Here is a 23,346-nt window from a genome sequence, read left to right on the forward strand (position 1 = left end):
TTTCAGACTGCATGAATTTTTATTAAAAAGATGAACCCAATGTAAGCCCTGCTTATTATCCACTTAATCAGACACTAATGGCACAGATTCAAAGGGGATAGCTTTTAAATAATAGATTCATATTTGATGGTGACAATGTATAGAATTTTATAAGTATTTACTTCTCTACTTAAAATTTGTTTTAATTTAACCAACTTAAATCTAATTTTTAACTAGGCTCCCACATGATGAGCAGCAAATATAATAAATAAATACATTATTTAAATATAAATAAACTGTCATTATTTAAAGATGAATTATAGTTATGGGAATTTATTTTGGTACTTCAATATCAGTAAAAGCTTTTTTGTGAAATTAAAAGATGATTCAGAGAGATAAAAGATTTCAAAACAATCTATATTTTCAGCAAGTCAACTTTTAAGAAATTGCTCATCAGGCTGAGCATCTTCTACTTCATTGTTGATTACACAAACACAAAATACTCACGGGGCTAAATTTTTGAGTAATAAATTTAAAAATTTCACGAGCAGCTGAAAAATAATTTCAAACAGAAGAAAGTGTTTCTTCTTTCAGGCAGAATTGAAAAAAACATATTATTTCATCTATGTCCAAACCAGAGAAGAGATTGAACCACAAGATCCTCCACCATTCAGAATGAGTTTTCCAGGTGCTCTCAGAAGAGTGTCTGGAAGCTAAACCACACAAGTCCGTTTCCAGAAATCGTGTTTAAAATAAGTACCAAGCTGGGTGCTGTCACACATGACTGTAATCCTAGTACTTGAAAGGCTATTTAACAGGAATATTTAAAGTTCAAGGTCAGATTCAGCAATTTAGAACCTCAAAAACTTAGTGAGACTCTGTTTCTAAATAAATAAATAAATAAATAAATAAATAAATACAAGCATAAAAACAGACCGAGTGGCCAGGTGGAAGCAAGTAGACTGTCATAGACTAGACAGTAAGTGACAGATCTTGGAGAAGCTCATTCACCAGAGACACAAAACTAGAACTGGAGCAGGTGGAGATGTATGTAAATAACAAGGCAGAAGTTGTTGAGGTCTGGGCAGTCAGGGATCCATTCCTGGATTTTTGCAGACTGGACCTATGTTTCTGCTCCTGGTAGAGGTCTTAGTTTCTAAATCACCACACAATGCATGTGCCATTCTTGGCTCTCACACACGAATACTAGAATTTTTTGAACAAATAATGTAAATGGCATATTTCTTTGGCAGACAGAAAAGTTGCGCTATTTACTTGGTCTATGAAACTCCTTGGGGCTGCATGTTGCAGCCCTTCAGATCCCATTTCAGCCTCATTGTTCTTTATTAGGACTTCATGCACTACAATTCTGGGTCATGAAGCTCATAGTTTAATAAATTTAGGAAAACGTTACTGCTGTTGCCAATGGTCTAATTAAATTTCTATTGTGAGATTAACTTACTTTTTTTTCTTACTTACTGCATAATGCCATTCTCAACTGCAAAGCAGAAAAGATATTTAAAATCTCCACTATAAATTCTTTCTCAAATCCCAATGGGCAGTGCTGTACATATGTGGATATACTATGGATGTTTATGTACTTTGCAATGATGGAAAAGATTGGAAAATAGTCTATTAAGCCCCCAATCCCCTTGATAACATTCTCTTTAGAGTCAGTCTCAGAGCTGACAGCATGTTTCAACAAAGTCGCTTTTGTTAATGATAAAAATAAATAGAAGGAGAATCTACTCTGGCACAAACAGAAAAATGAAGCAAATGTCAGTAAATGTGCATTTTGATCTTTTTCCTGTCCCACAAAAAAGAAAAAAATGAAAGTAACTTTATAATGTAAATTACAGCATCAAGATAACTCATTTTTCTATTCATTTATCTTATTATTGAAAACTTGTCTCAGAAAATTATGAAAAACATATCATTTAGTTTATTTTTATGTATGCTTTACCATAAGAGGCAGGTATATAAAAACATATTAATATATTTTATTTAATGTTAGTTCAATAAAAAAGTATGTTGCTATCAGTTATGCATCTCTTTATAAGTAGTCAAGGAAAAAGAAGTTCAGAAAGATTAGCTCTATTGAGACACAGGAATATACTGCTCCCTCAGTTAGGGTATATATTACTTTAGAAAGTCGAGTTTGCATTGCATTATGTGATTGTTTTCATGGCAGTATATAAGCACATCACCTTAAGGAAGAAAATTACCAATAGGGTAATTTCATTAAAAATGTGATCGCTGTGATCATGAATTTAAGTATACAAACTTAAACTTGTATATATTTAATTGTACATTTCCGTGGCTTTATAAATCTCTCAGTGTTCTAACTAAAAAAATGCAATCATCATTGAGAAAATATGGGACAAATGATGTTTGTAGCCTCTTCTGAAATTCAGAGAACTTTGTTTCTAGTAACTCCGCTTCCCCTAATGAGTCTTTGCTTTGTAGAGACCTGCTGTATCAAATGCAGTGAACTCATGGAATCACTCTGCTCCCCGGCATCCATGGCAATGAATAGCAATGCATGTGTGTATGAAGAAGTAAATGGCGTGCACAAAATGGCCTTTTAAATCACTGCCTAGAGTTATTGTAAATTATTGACTTGCTCGCAACAATAAATTTACTTTTCGGGTTCTCAGCCACCATTGGAATCCCAATGTGATGTAAATGAAGAAGGGACACTAGGTGTCTGGCATTCCTCTCCTTCCTGGCCTCCTCGGCCTGGGCACCCACACAGAGGCCATTGATTTGCAGGCAGTGCTAAATCATCCTATCCACCAGCCGGCTCAGTGGCAGATGTATTTGACCACAGGCCTCTGATCGCAGTCAGTAAGTAATTTCTTGTTGAACTGTATACCCCAGTGCTTGACTTTTTTGACTCTGTTTGCTGACAGCTCCACAAACCAGGTTGTAAAATCGACCCAACATCACTCTTCCTTCTCGGATCTCCACAGTAATTTCTTCAGTCTAGTTATAGACCATTGCTTTTCCTTCAACAAGAAACATGGGATCATAATTAAAGATGGGATACATTAACAAAAACACATAAACAAAAACAACCAAAGAAATGAACAAACAAAAAACACCACCCTCCCTAATGCTTAAAGTGTCTACGGTTCATGAAGATCATCTTGATTTAAACTAAACCTTGATAATAAATAAAGGAACAGGTATTATAATTTATATTTAAGTACTATATGCATAATTCTTAGTTCAACCTCATGTGAAAAAATTTAATATGGGAAAACTAATAATAAAGTTCATTATCATTATTTTATGTATTATACATATATAATAAAGTTATTGTCTCTTACTTGATTTTTATTTTTTGATGGTACTGGGGATGGAACCCAGGGGCCTTCTAACTCCGGGCTACACTACCAGACCTATTTTATATTTTATTTGGCTGGCTTCGAACCTACGTGATCCTCCTGTCAGCCTCCCAAGCATGGGGATTACAAGCATGTGCCACCACGCCTGGCTAAGTTATTGTCTTTTAAACACTAAAGATGAAGAAAAGAGACCGTAGAGAAATAAAAGCAATAGACGATCACTGGAAGGTTTTTTCTCCAGGATACACTACAGCAAATTTATTTATTATCTTAAATTATTCCTTTGAAAAGTGCACAGAACCTAAGACTTGTTTGTTTGTGGCACTGCAAACATACACTCTTAATATCCTAATTTCTCTTCATTCATCAAATCTTCCAGAATTAGTTGCAAATAGGTATAATAAGCTCAAAGAAATAAGACTTTTGACACTTATTTACAACATTCTAAAGTTTTAAATAATAATGTAGAATACAGCAATTCTTTTTATATAATTTTATAGAATCCACCTAGGGATATTCAAAGTGATACATTCACCGATGCTCAGGACATCCCTGTGTGTTTCTCTTGACAATGTGCTAAGACCTACAGTTCATTCCTGGTTTAAAGTCTCATGAAAGCCGAGTGTGGTGGCACACAGTTGTCATCCCAGCATTCAGGAGGCTGAGACCTGGAGGATCGCGGTTCGTGGACAGCCTCAGCTACTTAGTGAGGCCCTCTGCAACTCAGTGAGACCCTGTTTCAAAGTAAGAATTTAAAAAAAAAAAATAGGGCAGGGGGTGTAGCTCGGAGGTCAAATGCCCTGGGTTCCATCCCCAGACACGAAAAAAAAAAAAAATCTCATGAAATAGTCTTTAATGTCCAGCTTAACTTTTTAAACTTACCACACAACATGTACATCTATATCTTTAAACAGTTCCATGTAAGAATATATTTCTAAGTAATTGTGACTGCTGACATTCTTTGAAAGGAAATTCCAAATTCTATTATTATACAGAGTATGAGATAAAGGTTTCATAGAATGATGAGCATTATAGTAGCTTTAGTTATCAGATAACAGTGTGTAGATTATTGAATAAATAAAAATTAATTACCCCTGGATGTTTTAATGTATTATTGTCAAGACATTGCACCCACAAATTTAAATTTGTAAAAGGGCAATATAGTGTTTCACCCATTATTATATATCAGTGCTACAATATGGTAGGTATGCAAGTCTTACAAGATTATTATTTTTACTGAAAATTTCATATACTAGCTTCTTTAATGCTTTGAATGCATTAAAACTAGAGAATTTTTTATTTATCACACATAATGAAACACTCCTTATTTATGAGTTAATACATTTAAAGTTCTTAGAAACACATCTGGACCAGAGTGACCTTATATAAATGTTGCATACTGTAACACTGTACACTTGAAAATATTTTTTTCTGTAGACTCCTAGAGTCTATAAATATTTATTTGGCCATCAATATTTTAATTATATTTTTCAGATATTGTATCTATTGATAGAGCTATTATTATTTTCTAATATGATTGGGGACTCGAATTTTATTAATTTTGTTCATATTTTAATGATTTTTTTGGTAGAAAAATCTACATTTATGGCTGTTTTGTTTTCAGGATGAATCAAGTCTTCTAAGATTGTAAACCAGTTGTCATTACCTTTTTGTGTTAATGTTTAATTAATCTGATATTGTGGCCAGAACACAAGACTTCTTATATTTATTGGTTTGTAAATCACTTTTACTTTCTTTTGTGGTACTAGGGATTGAAATTAGGGCCTTTATTCCTCTGAGTCACACCCCCAGCTTTATTTTATTTTATTTCTTTAAATTTGAAACAGGATCTTACTAAATTGCAGAGGGCATCTCTATATTTCTGAGGATGGTCACAAACCTCAATCCTCCTGTCTCAGCCTCCCAGTGACTAGTATTACAGGTGTGCACCACCACTCCCGCTCATCCATTTACTTTTAAGTGATTGTTAAAATTGTATTTAAAATGCCCCTGTTTCCAAATAAAAATATAAAATAAATACGTCTGGGAGTATAGCCCAGAGGTAAAAGGGCTTCCAGGAACCCCAGTACCATAAAAACAAAATGTACCTCATGATACTGTATAGTTGTATACCTTACAAAATGATCAACTGTAATATTTGCTGTTTTTAATGTAATTATTTAGTCCATTAAGATTTAACATAATTGTGCTAATCATTGCATTTAGATCTATTACTTTGTTATTTTCTGCTTGTTTTTTTCTGTATTTTGTCCTGTGTTTTCTGTATTGCCTTCTTTTGAAGTATTCGAATAACTTTTAGAAATGAATTTTCACTTGTCTCCTCACTTTTTTCTATATGCTTTATATATTTTTAACGATTCTGCTAGAGACGAGACTATACAAAAGGTTGTCTTCCACAGTATTGACTCGTAGATGTATTCAGCAGAGCGCAAACATGAAAGTGCATTGACCACTCCACCATCATTTAGTCCTTCAGTAGTATACCAGGACACATTGAAAATGTTGTAATTTTTGCTTTAGAAAGTTACAAGTATAGAAAAATGTATTTTAGATTTGCCTATTTATTCACCATTTCTGATACTTTTCATTCCTTTCTGAAGATTTCCCTCTGGATGGCTTCCTGTCAGCCTAAACAACCACCTTCAATTTTAAAGTGTGAGCCTGCTGGTAGAAAATGATCTTAATTTTCCTTTATTTGCATTTCTCAGTGCTTGCTTTCATTCTGTGAGCATATGTGTGTGGAGGGGAGAGGAGTTTCTGAAGATTGAACTCGGGGGCATTCTACCTCTGAGTGATACTTCAAGCCATTTGTATTTCATTTTATTTTGTTTTGAAACAGTCACACTAGGTTACTGAGAGTTTCTCTATTTCTGAGGCTTTCCTTGAACCTGAGATTACAGACATGTGTCATCACTCCTGGCTTGCTTTCATTCTTGAGGAATATTTTTTCACTGGTCAGAATTCTAGGTTATAGTTCATTTCATTTCAGCATTTAAAAGAGGAGTTTTACATAATAAGAAAACATTCAACTCATATAGGAAATATAACTTTGTAACTAAGTTTTGTCTACTAACAAAGAAAGTCCAAGAACTTGTGAAACAAAAACTGATAAAGTTAGTGGGTAGAATTTATAGTTCCACAATCATTACAGATTTTAAAACTCCTCTCTAATCAATTGATAAAATATCTAGTAAAATAATAAAATATAAACTTAATTGATATGTATAGAACACTAAAATCAACAGTTGCAGAGAGAATATTCTTTTCAAGTGCACATTGTTTTCTCATCCAGATACACTACATTTTGGGTCATTAGAAAAGATTTGCTCTTTTCTCAAGTTAATAGCTTGAGAATTCCACAGACATTCAAATTATCATCCTCCTGAGTTATGGCATCATTTTGCTTTGGCTCCTTTGAAGATACACTCTTCATTCCTGCATTTGGTAAGCTTGGCTATGCTGTGCTCAGCTGTGGTTTTCTTCACATTTATGTTTAGTTTTCAGTGATTTCCTCATGTCTACATATTTTTATCTGACACCCAGTGATGAAAGTTCTTAGCCATTCTGTTTCCAAAGACCTTTTGTCTGACCTCTTTTTGTCTTCTCTGCTTCAGAATTGCAATTTTGCAGAGTTCATATCTGTTAATGTTACTAATAGTGTCTCTGAGATCCTGATTATTTTTATTCAATCTTTGTCTTCTTTGATTTAGGCAATTTACATTGATCTGGCTTTAAGTTCATAGATTCCTCTGTCATCTCCATCCACTTACTAGCCAATCTAGTGATATGTTATTTTTCTATGCATTTCAGGTGATACTGTCTCCATGACTGCACATGAAGGAGAACCATTGGCCAGGTCAAGCCAATCAGCATAGTAGACTTTTATCACTTTATTGCCCCAACAGCTGGCTTATCAAAGAGAACATGTACATCATATGGTTGGTGACAATAAACATAGCTTCCTGAAATTTCCTATGACTTCTCTGGGATAAGGATATTTTCTACTTTGGCACACATCTATAATCTCAGTACCTGGGAGGCTCACACTAGAGGATTGCAGATTCAAAGCCAGCCTTAGCAATGTAGAGCATATCTTAGTCAACATTCTCACTGATATAATCCAAAAGGACTGATTACACAATTTTGAGGAAGGATGATTTGTTCATAGTTTTGTTTTTTATTTGAGATTCTGGATTCAGTCCATCTGAGGCCAGGGATCTGAAATTCAGGATATGACAGCAGGAAACAGACAGAGAAAGAGAGCACAAAGCTTCATGGAGGCTTGATGTAGATGTCAGGCAAGTAAGAAAAGTCAAAGAGAAAAGCACAGTTCCCAAGGCCACACCCCCAGAGATTCACCTTTCCCAGCTACACCCAGCATTCTAGGTTACCACCCAGATAAAGCCATTGTGAATTATCTACTAACAAAATTACACCCCATATGATTTAACCATATTAACGTTGAGCTCTTTGGGAGATATGGTATATCTGACCATAACGGTGAGACTCTGGGCAACATCACAAGAAACTGCTACCAAATTAAAAAATAAAATAAAATAAAAATAGAATTAGGGTGTATCACAGAGTTAGAATATACCTCTCTAAGTTCAATTCCCCAGTAACACACACACACACACACTTGTTTCTTTTAAAATATCTCTTAGTTATGTATCATATTTGCTCAAAACCCTGTAGTTGTAGCAGATTTACTTCTCATTTCTAGTAGAGCAAGAATTCCTCTTGTGATCGCTGTGGCTCTAGATGATGTCACCCTCTGACCTACCTGGCTGAGTCTCTCTTGTCACTCTGCCCTTTGTTCAGTCAGCTGTCACCCCTCAGCCTCTTCAGCTGCCTCAGGCTCACTCCAGCAGCACAATGCTTCTTTGGTTTCCCTCTCTGGGGACTCTTCAGGTAGTGCTTCCCTCGGCTCCTTCCTTGACTGTGGTCAAAGGTTCAGTTTAAACACCTTCTCCTCATAATTAGTTTCCCTGGCAACTCTATCAATAATGCCTTTCTCAACGTCCATTACCTTTCACACTTTACCATGAGCTATTTTTCTTCTTATCACTGAATACATACCATACACATTCCTATGTACCTACAGGCACAACTGTACACATATATATTTTCTCTAATCCCCGAGTGTAAATTTGTGAACTCCAGGAGGATAAATATTTAATTTATTTTTTCTGCTCCATGTCAGTGTCAAGAATATTATCTAGTGTACTTTTGAGACTTTTGAGCAAACTTACTGTTGAGATCTGACACATCAAGAACTTAGAGGAGGTTGTTTGCTCATAGATATAGAGAAGTTCAGAGGTTATAGTCCATTTTGGGGCTGGCTTCTGCAACACCTGCACTTCTTCAGGGAATGAAGTAGAGAGAGCAAAGGGAGAGGATGAGAAATGTACACAGTCCCCAACACCATAGCTTCAGGGACTCCAGAAACTTAAGTCCTGCTTCCAACATGGCAGCCATGCCTAGCACATGAGGTCTGGGGGACATTCTAAATCCAAATCAGGACACATATTACAGACACTCAAAAGATATGTGATGAATTTAATTACTAGAAGTCACTGTGTGGCATATGAGATTACAGCCAACTGAAGAAAAGAGCAGGACATGACAACTTATATCATATAAATCCTGAAAAGAGGTTTATCTCAGGATGGACTTTCAAGTTCTGACTCAAGCATCTCTTATAAATACTTTTCTGTTTTTTCTTTTTTTACTTAAATAAGTTGGGTTGTGGTTTCTGTCACTTTCTTCTAGAAGAAGTCTACACAGTGTTCTTTATATTAATTGTTATTAATATTGCATTAAATTTTTACTCTATTCAGGGAATGACAATATGCATTCTCTATATTATGGGTATGCCAGACAAGACAATAGCAAGAGAATCATTTTTTATCATCGCCACCTACAAATTGATATTTGAAGTTGTCAGAAAATTGTCATGTCTACTGCAGAAAGTAGAAAGGAAATGTCATTTGGTAAATATGTGTATGTTATTTTTATTTTTATCTCTGGCTTATCATGGAGAGAGTTGAAACAATTATAAAAACTTATTTGTTAAAGTGTGCGTGTCATTTTCTTTCCTCAGCACAAAGACTGCGTGCCTCATTTGAAAGGGTGGGAGGAAGCATATGGAGGGACACAAAGAAACCTTTTATAAAGTTTCAGACTAGAGCACTACAACTTAGTTCTTCACAGAAAAAAATGCCAAGCACAACTAAATATAATAGCTGAAAAAAGTGAGAAGCTGTAGAACAAAATTAAACCTATTGTAAGAAGACCTAGAAAGAAGTGTTATTTAGTTTGAACCTTTAGAGAAAAGTAGAATTTTCAAAAACTAAAGAATGAACTCAGGGAAAATTATGAGGAAAGGCAATAGTAGACTATATGCATGAGACAGAGTATAACTTCTGGCATGATGAAGCAGGCAGTGAATGATAATGCGGAGTCTGGTCTCCCAGAACCTTGACATCCATGTGCTGGAGGCAGTGGGCACTCTTAGGGGGGTGAGAAGGGGAATAATTTCATTCCAACCTGCACTACAGAGCAGACTAGGATTGGGACAGATTGGAAGGGATGATGAGAAGCTGCCACCATACATGAGGAGCCACACTTGATATTAGCCTAAAGGTCAGAAGAAAAGGGCTATTTTCCAGTTTACTTTCCCTAATATCCTCATTTCGTGTAGTGGCTATCCAGAACATTTGCAGTCTCTTAATTTTGTCCTGTTTCTTCATATTTGTTTTCCTATTTAACAGCTCTTTGGACCAGCAGATAGCACCGTTCTTTCCATGCCCGTTGCCAACTTTCACTTATTAATTAAGACGACAGAGCTGTGCTTTCAGGGAAAGCATCCTGTTTCCACTCCACTATGCCATTAGATACACTTCTGTGCTTCCTAGAAAAAGAAAGCAGAGGAAACAAATGCAGTCTTGATTTAATGTCCCCCCAAAATCACCCCAGTATTATTCAGATACATAATTACACAGTAATTTATACAGACAATTAGTTCATTTAAGAAGATTGAATTACCAAATTTTTTGGGGGAAATTCAGCACAATGTAGCTCCTGTGAAAATGGCAACAAGTAGTTGATTTCACAAAAGAAACAAAAAGATGAACTGTTCATGACTATAGACAATTATCAGTGTCATCTGAAGTTTTGTTCCTTTGAGTTTCTTTTTTATTTCTTTCTAGAATCGACCACCTCATTCTATCAATTCTTTCTTGAAGGTACATTTTTTTTCATTTATTCTACCCTTTGTAATTCCCTGAGTCCTAGTACATGTCACTTTATTTCTTTTTTTAACTTTATTTATTTTTTTTTATTGGTGCATCGTAGTCACACATCTTAATGGAGTACAAGATCAGAGGCATATATGCACACTTCTAAATCATTACTACAGTTTCATTTTCCCAGAAGTTTATTTTTATGCAAAAAATATATATCTGATTTATCTTTATTTCTTCTATTATAGTTTTAAATATGGTTGAACTGTATAATTTCTTCAACAGTCAGGTCACCCCCATTAATCTGGTCTCTGATCCTTTTCCCCAGTCCTTTACCTGGTACTGTGAGTCAGATGTGCTCGCTGCCAGTCAAGTCTATGCCTTTACTCACTTTATGACCTCAACATGAAATGCTCTGGGACATCTAGTTTCACTTAGAGCAAACACTTTCATAAAGGATGAGAATGGAGTTGGAATGAAGAAGGAAGAATATCACATCACTGATATGCACCTTCCCTAGGATCCTGGCTGAGAGGCTGGGCTCCACCATGCCTGTTTGTGATTCCAGTTTCTAAAGCACCAACCTCACCAACGTGAACTCTTCATCTTAATATCTACAGTCAAAGCTCAGGTACAGGTGCATCCTACTTGTAGTTGTCATAAAGAGGAAATCATGCATGATACTTTCTTTAAAGCAAGTAAGGTAGAAACCATACACATCAGTTCTGTGCAGAGACATTGGCTGAGGACTTAATTACATGCTACACAGTCACTCACAGAGACTTGAAAATGTGTGTATAAATATATGGCCAGACAACTTGCTACATACCATTTCTCTACTGTATGGCATAAAAGGGAAGTGGATTTTGAAGGCCAATTACCAATTTCTGGCATAGTCCTTAATTTTTAAACTTTGTTTAATTTTTAACACTAGTTATTCTTTTTCTGCTCACAGTTTTAAGTATTTTATGTTGCCTAATAAAAAACCTTGAAAAATGAATTTTTGCTTTATTTTAAAAAATAAAGTTTACCATGTATAATTTAGTACAACAAATGATTACATCTCAAGGTATACTTTGGCAAGCTCTGATGAATGCATATACACATGTAATTACTGCCGCAGTCAACTTATAAAAATCTTCATGACACAAATTTTACCTAATCTCATACTCCAGTATCAATTTACCTACACTCTCTTCCTCATCAGTATTAGTGATGCATGATACTATAATGTGTTTGTTTTAAAAAGTCTGGCTCCTTCTGCTCAGAAAAATATGGCATGATTTATTTACAACACAAATATAAATTTGAAGTAGCTATAATTTATTAATTCAGTCAAATAATGTAATGTCTCAGTATAATATGGTATCATGGATGGGATCTACAAAAAACAGCAATGAAAACAACAAGAATTATGAAATATGAATTAAGTACTGAATTCAGTCATAATCATGTATCAACCTGGGTTCATTAAATGTGGCAAAGCCACCAACCTCATGTAAAATAATGACAAGGGAAACAGAGTATGGGGTATGTAGGAACTTGGTAAATCTAATTTTTCTGAAATATAAAGTCTATAAAATAAAATTCTCAAAAGTAATTTTAACAATTGGGCAGGTTTTAGACTTATTGCCACTAAGAATTAAAAAACGATGAATGAAAGTGTTTAGGAATGAAAAGATATCTTAAAAGGATATAATTGAAAACTTCCTGTTCTGAATGTATGTATATATATTCAGAATATATACATATATATATACATATATATAAATATATATATACATATATATAAATATATATATACATATATATAAATATATATGTATATATATATATATATACATACATATATGTATATGCCTTATGATATGTTTAGCCTCTCAAATATTATAAGTGGCAAATATAGCACTTGCAACTACATTTTTACATTTGAAATCTGTTGTTACTAACTCTAAATGAGCTTGTTTTCATTTTTAATTAACATATGAATTCTTTATATAGAAAGAGTATTTACAGATATGCTCCCATTTCTACCTCAGCCTAAATTATGTGTATTCTATTATTAAAACATTCACAAACATACAACTGTATATAAACTGCCAGTCTACAAATGAGCGTAAATCCAAAGCAAATTTATGAATTAGATATAAAACCAATGACAAAGGCAGTGAAATCCAACCAAGAAATTTAATGTAGTTGTATACCGTGTCACTTTGTTTTTGCCAAGCTAAATTGTTAATCATAAAATAAATATAGTGAATTTGCATTAATGGGTCACTTGTCAACCTATTCTGTGTGTGTGTGTGTGTGTGTGTGTGTGTGTGTGTGTGTCTTTTTTACTTTGGTTTTTGTTTAAGCTGCATTGAATTTTTCATTTATATTTTACTATGACGTTAGTTGACCTTTAATTTTAGTATGAAACATTACTTCCATACTAAAACCTCCTTTGTTCCTGAGGTCACTATTTAAGAAGTTCCATGTAGCACAACTTTATGCTGAGATCATAAATACAAACATAAACAAAGACACTGACTTTGTCTCTATTTGATCATTAACCTCTATTTTAAATGGTTGTACATATAAGTTCTGTTATTATTATTATTATTTTTTTTTGGTGGTGGTACTGGGGTTCCTGGAAGCCTTTCTACCTCCGGGCTACACTCCCAGACCTATTTTATATATCTGAAACAGGGTCTCTTATGCCAGCGCGGCTGGCTTCGAACCTGCGCGATCCTCCTGTCTCTGCCTCCCAAGCGCGGGGATTACAAGCGTGCGCCACCACGCCCGGCCTAAGTTCTGTTATTTTTAACATAGTGTAAAATATAGTGAGAATGTAAAGCATAATATTTAAATAATCTAGACAAACCTAAGATTCATGAACAGAAACAGGCCTATATGCCCCCAAACCATGATCACTTTGATACTCATTGCATCCCCAATGAGCTTACTGTCTAATAATAGACATATATAAAATGTGATGATTGCCTAAATTTAGGGTGCTGGAATGTGGGAAGTTTTGAAAAAAATTTAGTATCACTGAACCATCATATTTAGGCAGGACTTATGCTATTAAATATTGGAAATGCCAGGTAGAGCAGTCTTACCCTTTTAATGAATTAATGGGAATTCAGTAAAGATGTTGAAAAGTGATCCTGGGAGTTTAAAGTAGAAATATTACATATCATATATTTGGGTAAGGGAAAAACTAGGGCTGTGGTAACTGGGCAAATGGCCAATTTCATTTCAGGCCCTGAAAGATAAGAGCTGAAAGTAGGTCAGTGAAGTCACAGGGTATGTAGAACCAGCACACCTTGACAACTAATTGGAAACTGAGATGTTAATGTTGATATTAAGGTTTTACGTCAGGATTACTGGAAGAGTGATTGGATACTGTTAGATTTATTGGCATCTTAAAAATTACCATACACTTAGAGGCTTAAGGCAACAAACTGTATTCTCTTGCAACATCTGTAGGTTTGTAGTGTGGCAACTGCAGGGTGGGGTTGCTCAGGGTCTCACTGGTCTAAAATACGCTGTTCTCATCTGGGGCAGAGCTCATTTTCTTGTGGTTGTAGGATTGAGGTTCCTGTTCTCCTTCTATCTATCTTCTGGGGGCCTCTTTCCACACCTATAGCTGTCCTGCTCCCTGCCTAAGTGGAAGAGAGTCAGTTGGGGAAGTTTACAACAGGAATCTTTGCTCTCTCCCACACTTACTAGAATGCATTCTCTGACAGTGTCCATTTGGAACAGCTGAAGAAAGTTCTCCCTTTAAAATAGCTCGTATGATTCTACCAGACCTCCTTTTATTATCTATGTTAAGGTCAACTGATTTGACACCATAATTACATCTGCAAAATCCTTTGATAGCAATGCTCAGCTAGCTTAGTGCTGGAGTGAGTAGCTAGAAAAACGGGCGCATACTCCAGCGACTGGATGCCTTGCATTTGGGGCTGCATGACATCTTAAAATTCTAACTCCCAATGTTCTTTCTCATATGCAGAACCTAGGAAGAAACTGGGACAGAGGAGAGACTCTAAAAAAAGGAGTGAAGAAAAGAAAAATAATCGAGGGAGATAGAAGGGGGGGCACTTGAAGAGGCAAACACATCAACTGCCATGATGAACAAACACAAACTCATCAAATCTAATCAGTTCTGAATGTGGGAAGGTGGGGATGGAGAGGGAAAGGAAATGGGGTGGGAACTGGGGGAGTGCTCACCGAGATCTGTGTGCGTGTATGCCTCTAACACTGGAACTGCATCAAATTGTATAATTGCAAGGCACCAAAAAATTAAAAAATATCTCCTAAAAAATTTTACCTCATCAAATTAGAGAAATGTGGAATTTAGATATCTGAGAAGATATGCCCACATCGTAGCTGTAATAGTAGTCATAATTTTCCAACAGGACACCAGGACTCAAAAATGTCAAAAGTTGCACTAATACTGTAAGTGAACCAAAATGCAAGATGGAGAAGAAAAAAAGCATGGGAAGCCTGAGATGGACCAGGTAAAAATGAGAGGGGCCATGAGAGAATGGACACCCAGATAACCAAAACTTAACCTTTATAAAAGAAGAAGAAACCTAGGGTTTTGTGTATTTCTCGATTTTCAAATGCTGGAAATTATTCTAAAAGATTTATAACTCTGGATAAGCAATAACTATGTGAGCCAAACAAAACATTTCTCAGGGCAAAATCTGGCCTGTTTCCTGCCAGTTTTTGACCTGTGCTATACAATAATAAGATTGATTTTTTAAAATTACTTATTTAATCACTCTTACTAATGTGTAGTCATACCTCAGACTCATGTTCAGAGTAACTCATACTTTTTTTTAATTTCACGTGACCTGCAAATTACACTTTCACAATTGTCTGAGTTAATTTGAACTGCCCTAATTACAAGTATTTTGTAAGGTTGTTGCTAAAGAAAAACTATAATTTAAAATCCAACTATTTTTAGAAATTATTAGGTTTCTAAAAATTTAATATGATTGGTGTTGGTAGTAATTATTGATGAAAGTAGAATTGTAGAATTTTTCATGCAGTTTATTTGGATTTATGAGCAGATGGACCAAGAGGAAAAGAAGTAACAAATTAAATCTCTAGTTGTAGATTTCCTGTTTCAAGGCATTTCTCTGTAATAGGGCTTTGGTACATGCCTGTTAACATCTGGATTGAGGTACATTGTATGCATGTTCGCAGCAGATGTAGTCCAGTGTACATGTGAATATGTGTCTCTGCATGTATTTTTTTAATAATACAGACATATACATGTTAAAATACACACTTCCCTAGCATAGGGACTTAGAATAGGATTTTTGTATCTGCATCAGATTCACTAAATTCATCACTGTTTTGGTCCATTGTGCTGTTACTGCAACGTACTACCTGACATTTGATTATATATAAACAATAGAAGTTTATTAGGCTCATGATACTGAAACCTGGGAAATCCAAAACATGGTCCCATCATCTGGCATGGACTTTTGTGAGTGCATGAGACAAAGAGATAGAGAAGGAAGAGAGTAGCTGAACTTTCTGGAACTCACTCCCACTAGGACTAAACTTTATGAAGATGGTGATGCCCACAGTTGGGCGAGCCTCCAGAGGTCCCACTTCTCAGCATTTTTGCAATAACAATTAAATGTCAACATGAATTTTCAAGGGGATATTCAAATCATAGGGCCCACCATGCATTCCTGGCTTTGAGTGGTCCCACTAAATTCTCTTAGCTCCGTTTCATTCATGTGTCAAGTGGGGCTAATAATATTACCTGCCCTTTATGGTTTAAATAATATACCACATGTAAAACACAAAAACAGTACCAAGCCCTTAGCAGCACTCAATAAATATTAGATAACATAATTGAGTATAAACATGTGTCTTCATTTAGATCCAGATGTTAATTTACGGGGTTATAGTTACTGTAAAAAGTTTCATATACTACAATCAGCAGTGTCAGAAAAAAAAATCTTGGCCAAAATATCTTATTTGTGTTATTTTTGCTACTTTTCTCATTAGCATCAATATTATTATGTTAGTTCTTTTGATTGATGACCAGGTAGAGGAAAAGAACATCTGAAAGAGAAGGGTATTCTGAAGGTCACCATGAGTAATATTTATTGGAAAACAAGTGCTGAGGGTATCATTCAATTATGTGCAGTAAACAATGGTGAAATTGCATGCAGTATATCTAGTGGATCCCTGCAGACCATGACATCAGTAGACAAAATTTCAGCTGCAGAGAAAGGTCTTGGTGTATCCAAATCACGAATTATGAACTTCCATTACTGACTGTCACACCCACTGAGTCATTAGAAAAGATGGAGGTCTTACATGTCGGTCTGTTGTTTGGCAACTAGGCAGTCAGGATATTTGCTTTCGCAACCGGTCGATAGGCTACATTTGTCCTTGAGAGGGAGCAGATTGTTTGGCACAAAGGTGAAATAAAAGAATCTCTAAGATACATGAGCTGGGTTTGGATGTGATTCTGAAGCTTTTTGAGGTAAGAGTTTTGTAATGGCAAAATGTCAAGTTCAGAAAGCCTTTTCCTGTTGTGTTTTCTATTACTGCTCTGTATGATTCTTTTCGATGAATCCATTCACTTGTGTTACTGGAAGATCTCCTATTCCTGCTTCTCATGTCTATCATAATTTTTACCCATTTCCTCTCTGCTGTTTGGATTTTTATCATTCACTACCTGCAGTATTCTACAGCTTTATAATTGATTTTCTTGATTCCAACCTCTCTACTTTCATATATACCATTTTCTTTGTTCTCAGAAGCACCATTAAGAAATGCAGTGATTATCATGCCTGGCTGTTCTCTTGCACTCTTAGTAGCTCATTATTATCAATAACATGATAGAAAGAACATTTGCAATGTATTCTTCTTGCCATTTGTATTTGTACTATTACTCCGCTGGAATACTGAGCTTACCCTGAAACTTTCTGAATACATTCATAGCCCTTTGCTTTAGGTAATGCCTTAGGTACACTTGTGACTCATGACATAATTACCTTTAGAAAGCCTTGTTGTTACCATGCCTCATAAATTTTCTTCTGATAAAAATCTTATGGCTGATTAATAATAGGATAATAATAATCCTATCAATTAAAAAATGATATCCATCACGTACTTGGTGGCTGAATGCTTCACATAAATTGTCTTTGCTTGAACTTTACAACTTTCTATTGGAGGCATTTATTTCTATCTTTATTTTGGAGATAGTTTGGAGGATGCTGAATTTTGGAGATATTAATAATTCGTTCAAATGATACATGGATAGTAAGTGGCAGAATTAGAACTTACATCTAGCCGGGCATGGTGGCGCATGCTTGAAATTCTGGTACTTGGGCGGCTAAGACAGGAGGATCACAGGTTCAAAGCCAGCCTCAGCTACTTAGGCTCTCAGCAACTTAGTGAGACCCTGTTTCCAAATAAAATACAAAATATATCTGGGAGTATAGCCTGGAAGTAGAAAGCCCCTGGGCTTGATCCCCATACCACAAAAAAACTAACAAAAAACTTACATCTACATATTTTATCGTAAGGTCCTGGCTGCTACCACATTTACTTATGTATCAATAAACATACTTTGTCTTTATCCTTGCCCTTTATAAAATGTATATAGGTCTGTCTTTCCAACTAGCTGCCTATCTTAGAAACAGACAGACCTTGTTCTTCCCATGCCTAAAAAATTTATGCCCAGTAAATTTTGATAAATGAGCTACATCTTATATAATCATATAATTTTGAAAAGAGATGTGATCTAAAAGAAATGTATGTGTTATCCTCATTCATCCTCATTGTGAGAGATGTAATAGATATCATCACCCCATTGAACAGGTACAGAAACTAAAGTTTGAAGATAAAAGGCCTTTTCCCTGTTCACAGAGTTAATACAAGGTTGAGCAAGGATTTGAGAGCAAACATTTTGTTCCCTAAGATAATGCCTTGTCATCTACCCTGAACTTCCTTGTATCCCAATAACAATGTTACATAGACTGGGTCCTACATATTAGAATATGTAGTTCTGCGCACATGAATATATTTTGCAACCTAAAAGATTGGGACAAGACTTGTCCTGCTGACTGGGCCTGTAATTCACAAAATAATCCAAACAAGGACAATCAAGTTTATATTTTATGCTTTTATTGGAACATTTTAGTCTCATATTATAATGTAAATTATATTGACAGTGTTATACATCCACACAGCACTTGGTGACCTGCCCTTCCTTTTCATTTTCTTCTCTCCCAAGGCAGAGAACCCAGACTGATACTAGAATATTCACGTGTATACACATAGTTGATGACATTATTACCATTAATGAACCTGTCTTCTTCCTCCTCTACTCTCCCTCCCCGACTCCATTGAAGTTTTTCCTGCAAGGACCTGGAGAACATTATATTAAAGGAGATTAGTCAATCACAGAAAGTGAAGGGTCATGTTTTTTCTATAATATGCATAAACTAGAGAGTTATTGGGACCATAAAATTTTAAAAACTGTAATTTCAGCCAGGCATGGTGGCACAAACTTGTAATTCCAGTACTTGGGAGGCTGAGACAGGAGGATCCCAGCTTCTTGGCCAGACTCAGCTAGTTAGTGAGGCCATGTGAGACTGAGTGAGACCCAGTTTCAAAATAAAGAATAAAAAATAGGGCTTGAAATCGGTATCCCTGGATTCAATCCCTAGTAACAAAAAAGTGAATATATAAAAAATAAATAAACAAAAATAAATAATATGATTTCATGAGTCAATTTTTGTTTGGTTACTGGAATAATTCTTCTTCAACAGTTGAGAAATAGAGTGCCACTTTCTTTTGGCTTCTTGGTTTCTAGTGAGAAATAAATTTATTTATTTATTTATTTATTTATTTATTTATTTATTTATTTATATCGTTTGCCTTCCCAGGTAAGGTGATGCTTCTGCTTTCAAGATCTTTCTCTTTGCCTTCCGTTTTCAGAATTTGGTATGATGGGTCTTGGCATGAGTTTATTCGGGTTTACCTTGTGTGAATAGACTCTTGGATCTGTATACTCTGGGTTCTGCCAAATTTGGAATTTTTTTACACAGTAATTGTTGAAATGTGATTTATCCATGCTTTCTTCATCCTCTCCTCCTGAAACTAGAATAATGTAAAAGATATTTGGTTAGTCCTACATCTCTATAAGGCTCTGATTATTTGACTTCAGTCTAATTTTTTGCTGCCATTCAGATTGGGCAATTCTTATCTTCTGCCTTCCAGTTAACTATGTCCTCCCATATTCACTCTTGTGTTGGGCCTATCCATAGCAAATGTCCATTTTAGTTCCTACATTTTTAGTTCTAACATTTCATTTTATTTCTTCTTTAGGTGTGTGTGTGTGTATGTGTGTATGTGTGTGTGTGATACTTTATTCCTTTGGTGTGACTTTTTTGCTTTTGCTTTTCTTTTATTTTCTTCAAATATGTTTGTAATTGCTCAGTGAATCATTTTTATGATAGCTTTGTTAAAGTTCTTGTCAAATAATTCTAACATCTGTATCATCACAGTGTTGGGATCTATTGACTGTCCTTTTAAATTTATTTTGAAGCCAGGCATGGTGGCGCAGGCTTGTAATCCCAGCATTCAGGAGGCTGAGACAGCAGGACTGCAGTTCATGGCCAGCCTTAGCTACTTAGTGAGGTCCTCTGCAACTTAGTGAGACCCTGTTTCTAAACAAAGAATAAAAAGTAGGGCTGGGGTGAGGCTCGGAGGCCGATTTCCCTGGGTTCCATCTCCAGGCCTGTAAAAAAGTAAATAAATAAAATAAATTTGTTTTGAGATATTTCTTCATTTCTTTACTTTTTTTTTTTTTTTTTGGTGGTACTGGGGTTCCTGGAAAACCTTCTACCTCTGCGTTACACTCCCAGACCTATCTTTATATTTTTATTTGGAAACAGGGTCTTCTAAGCCAGCGCGGCTGGCTTTGATCCTGCACGATCCTCCTGTCTCCACCTCCCAAGCGCGGGGATTACAAGCGTGCCCACGCCCCGCTAGATATTTCTTTATTTTTATATGATAAAGTTGTTTAACATGTATCCTGGAGATTTGAAGATATAAATGTCATGAGCCATTGCATCTTAGGACATATTTATTCATGAATTTATGTACTGAGTGTGTAAATGGGATTGAACTCAAGGCATTCCACCTGTGGTCTATAACCCTACCCATTTTTATTTATTTATTTTGCAACTGAGTCTTGCAAAGTTGCTTAGCCTCGCCTTGGACCTGTGATATTAGCAGATTAAGTTGCTTAGCCTAGCCTTGAAGCTGGCTCAGCCTTCTAAGTACAGGATTATAGGCATGTGTCACCACGCCTGGCTTATTTATTTATTTATTTGTCCTGGGAATTGAAGGTCGGTACGTCTTATCTTTGAGCTACGTTCCTAGCCCTTCTTATTAGTTTATTTTTGTTTATTTATTTATTTCAATACTTTTATTGTGCATTGTAATTATACATCATATTGCGGTTTGAAGTGATACCAACATATATGTACACAATATTTATTTTGTTGTCATTTGCATCTTTCCCCACTCCCCCCTCAGCATGTCAGTGAAATTGTAGTGAGACCTTCAGATACGATGTAGCGTTATTAACTGTTTCCTTCACCACTTCTTTTCTCCTCCTTTCTCCGTCCTCCAGCTCACTCTTCTCCTGGGTTCTCTCTTCATTTATATGAAGCCCCTTTTGTTTTTGCTTTGCTTTCCAGCTTCAACATGTGAGAGAAGATACACAGTTCTTGACTTGATGAGACTGGTTGATCTCAGCATGATATTGTCTAGTTCCATTCATTTTTATGCAAATTACATACTTTTGTTATTCTCTAGGGCCAAGTAAAGTTCCATTATGTATGTATACTGCATTGTTTTTGCTTGTTTATTCAGTCAAAGGATACCTAGGTTGTTTCCATGATTTGGCTATTGAATCGTGCTGCAGTAAGCATAAATATGTATGTGTCACTATAGTAGTCTGACTTTAATTCTTTGAAAAGATAATGAGAATGATATAGTTAGGTCATATGGCAGCTCCATTTCTAGTCCACTGATGAATGTTTATATTAATCTCCATAGTGAATGTACTAATTTACAATCCTACCAACAGTGCATAACAGAGTTGATAGTTCCCCACATTCTCACTAGAATTTATTCTTTTTTTTAATTTTTTACTTTTGCCTTGTAGTCATACATATTAATGGAGTACAAAAATGTTAGAGAATTTATTCTTAATAATTCATTTTATATTTTTATTTTGAAACAGGGTCTTACTAAGCTGCTGTGGCTGGCTTTGAACCTGTGATCCTACTTTCTTAGCCTCCCATGCACTAGGATAACTGCCATATGACACCATCTCAGCTCCATCTTCTCTATTGTTTATCAGTCTTTTCCCAATACCATCTCAGCAATAAAACACAATATGGCCTCATTATTGTTGGGTGGTATGGTAGCTCATATCCCAACATACCTCTTCAGAGACTGCCTTAGGTACTATTAAAGAATGCTTTTTTACCACTCTCAGCATGGTCTTTCATATGATACTTTTAGTGTGTGGGAGAGCTTCTTACTGCCAGATAGTGATGGAAAAACGCCAGCTTTCTCTTTGTCTTCTTTGTAACTACCCCAGTGAAGGAAAGGAGGCACCTTATGAAAGCTAGGGTTGAAAGCTCAGGCATTCGATTTGGCCTTTGCGGACAGTGCTGATGTGGGCTATATTTTGTTCATGACATTTGGGTAGGTTCAGTTGTTCATCATGTATATGTTTTCTGTATTGTTAGGATGCCCCTTTCTGGGAGAGTAGTGTCCACTGGCTATTTATTTATTTCCTTATATATTTGTTCTAATCTATATTTCCAGGTTTAGATCTTCTTTAAGAGCCAGTATGGAATACATTAGGCAGAAGAAAACCCAGGGAAGTCAACATTATGTAACTTCATGAATCCCTAGGTTCTTAAAAGATCTACCTTTTTCTCTCCATTTTTCAGTCACTTTTTCATTATTTATTGTGTAATATATACTTTGTCTTATTCCCAGAATAGAAGCCGTGTATTGCTACAGGTGATTTTAACAATAGATGCTATTTGAATTTCTCTAGTTGAATAAGATAAATTAGAATTCATGTAGTTAGAATGGGGTTAGAAGATTAAATGCAAGCTCAAGGTTGTCTAACATTTAAAACACTGAACAGAAGAGGAAAAGCCAATTAATGAAACTGAATGTAAATGCCCAAGGAGTAAGTAGATAAAACCAGAAACATATGACATCATGAAGCTAAGATATGTGTGTTTTTCAAGAACGTAGAAATGATTAACTTATTAATATTGAAATATTGGTCTAAAATGAGCTTTAAAATTGACAGTAGGCTACTTAACACAATTATTAGTGATTCTCACAAGAATAACTATGGAGTAGTCAGCTTCAAAGCTCTTATATTGAACAAGGCATGGTGTTGCACACCTATAATCCCATTACTTGAAAGACTGAGATAATACCATAACAGGTTTAAATATAGCGAGACTTTGTTTAAAAAAAAAAGAATCAAAAGAAAGACTTGAAGTGTAACTCATAGGAAGAACCCATCTGGGTTTATCCCAGCAGCACCACCAAAAACAAACAAACAAAAATAATCCTTATATTGAGTAAACACTATGCATTGAACATAAAACTATGGAGATTGTAAAAAAAAAAAAAATCAGTGGTTTCCAGGGGTCAGGGAAGTGAGAGATCAA

This window comes from Muscardinus avellanarius (genome assembly GCF_963383645.1).
Source record: "Muscardinus avellanarius genome assembly, chromosome: 2".
Taxonomy (NCBI): Eukaryota; Metazoa; Chordata; class Mammalia; order Rodentia; family Gliridae; genus Muscardinus; species Muscardinus avellanarius.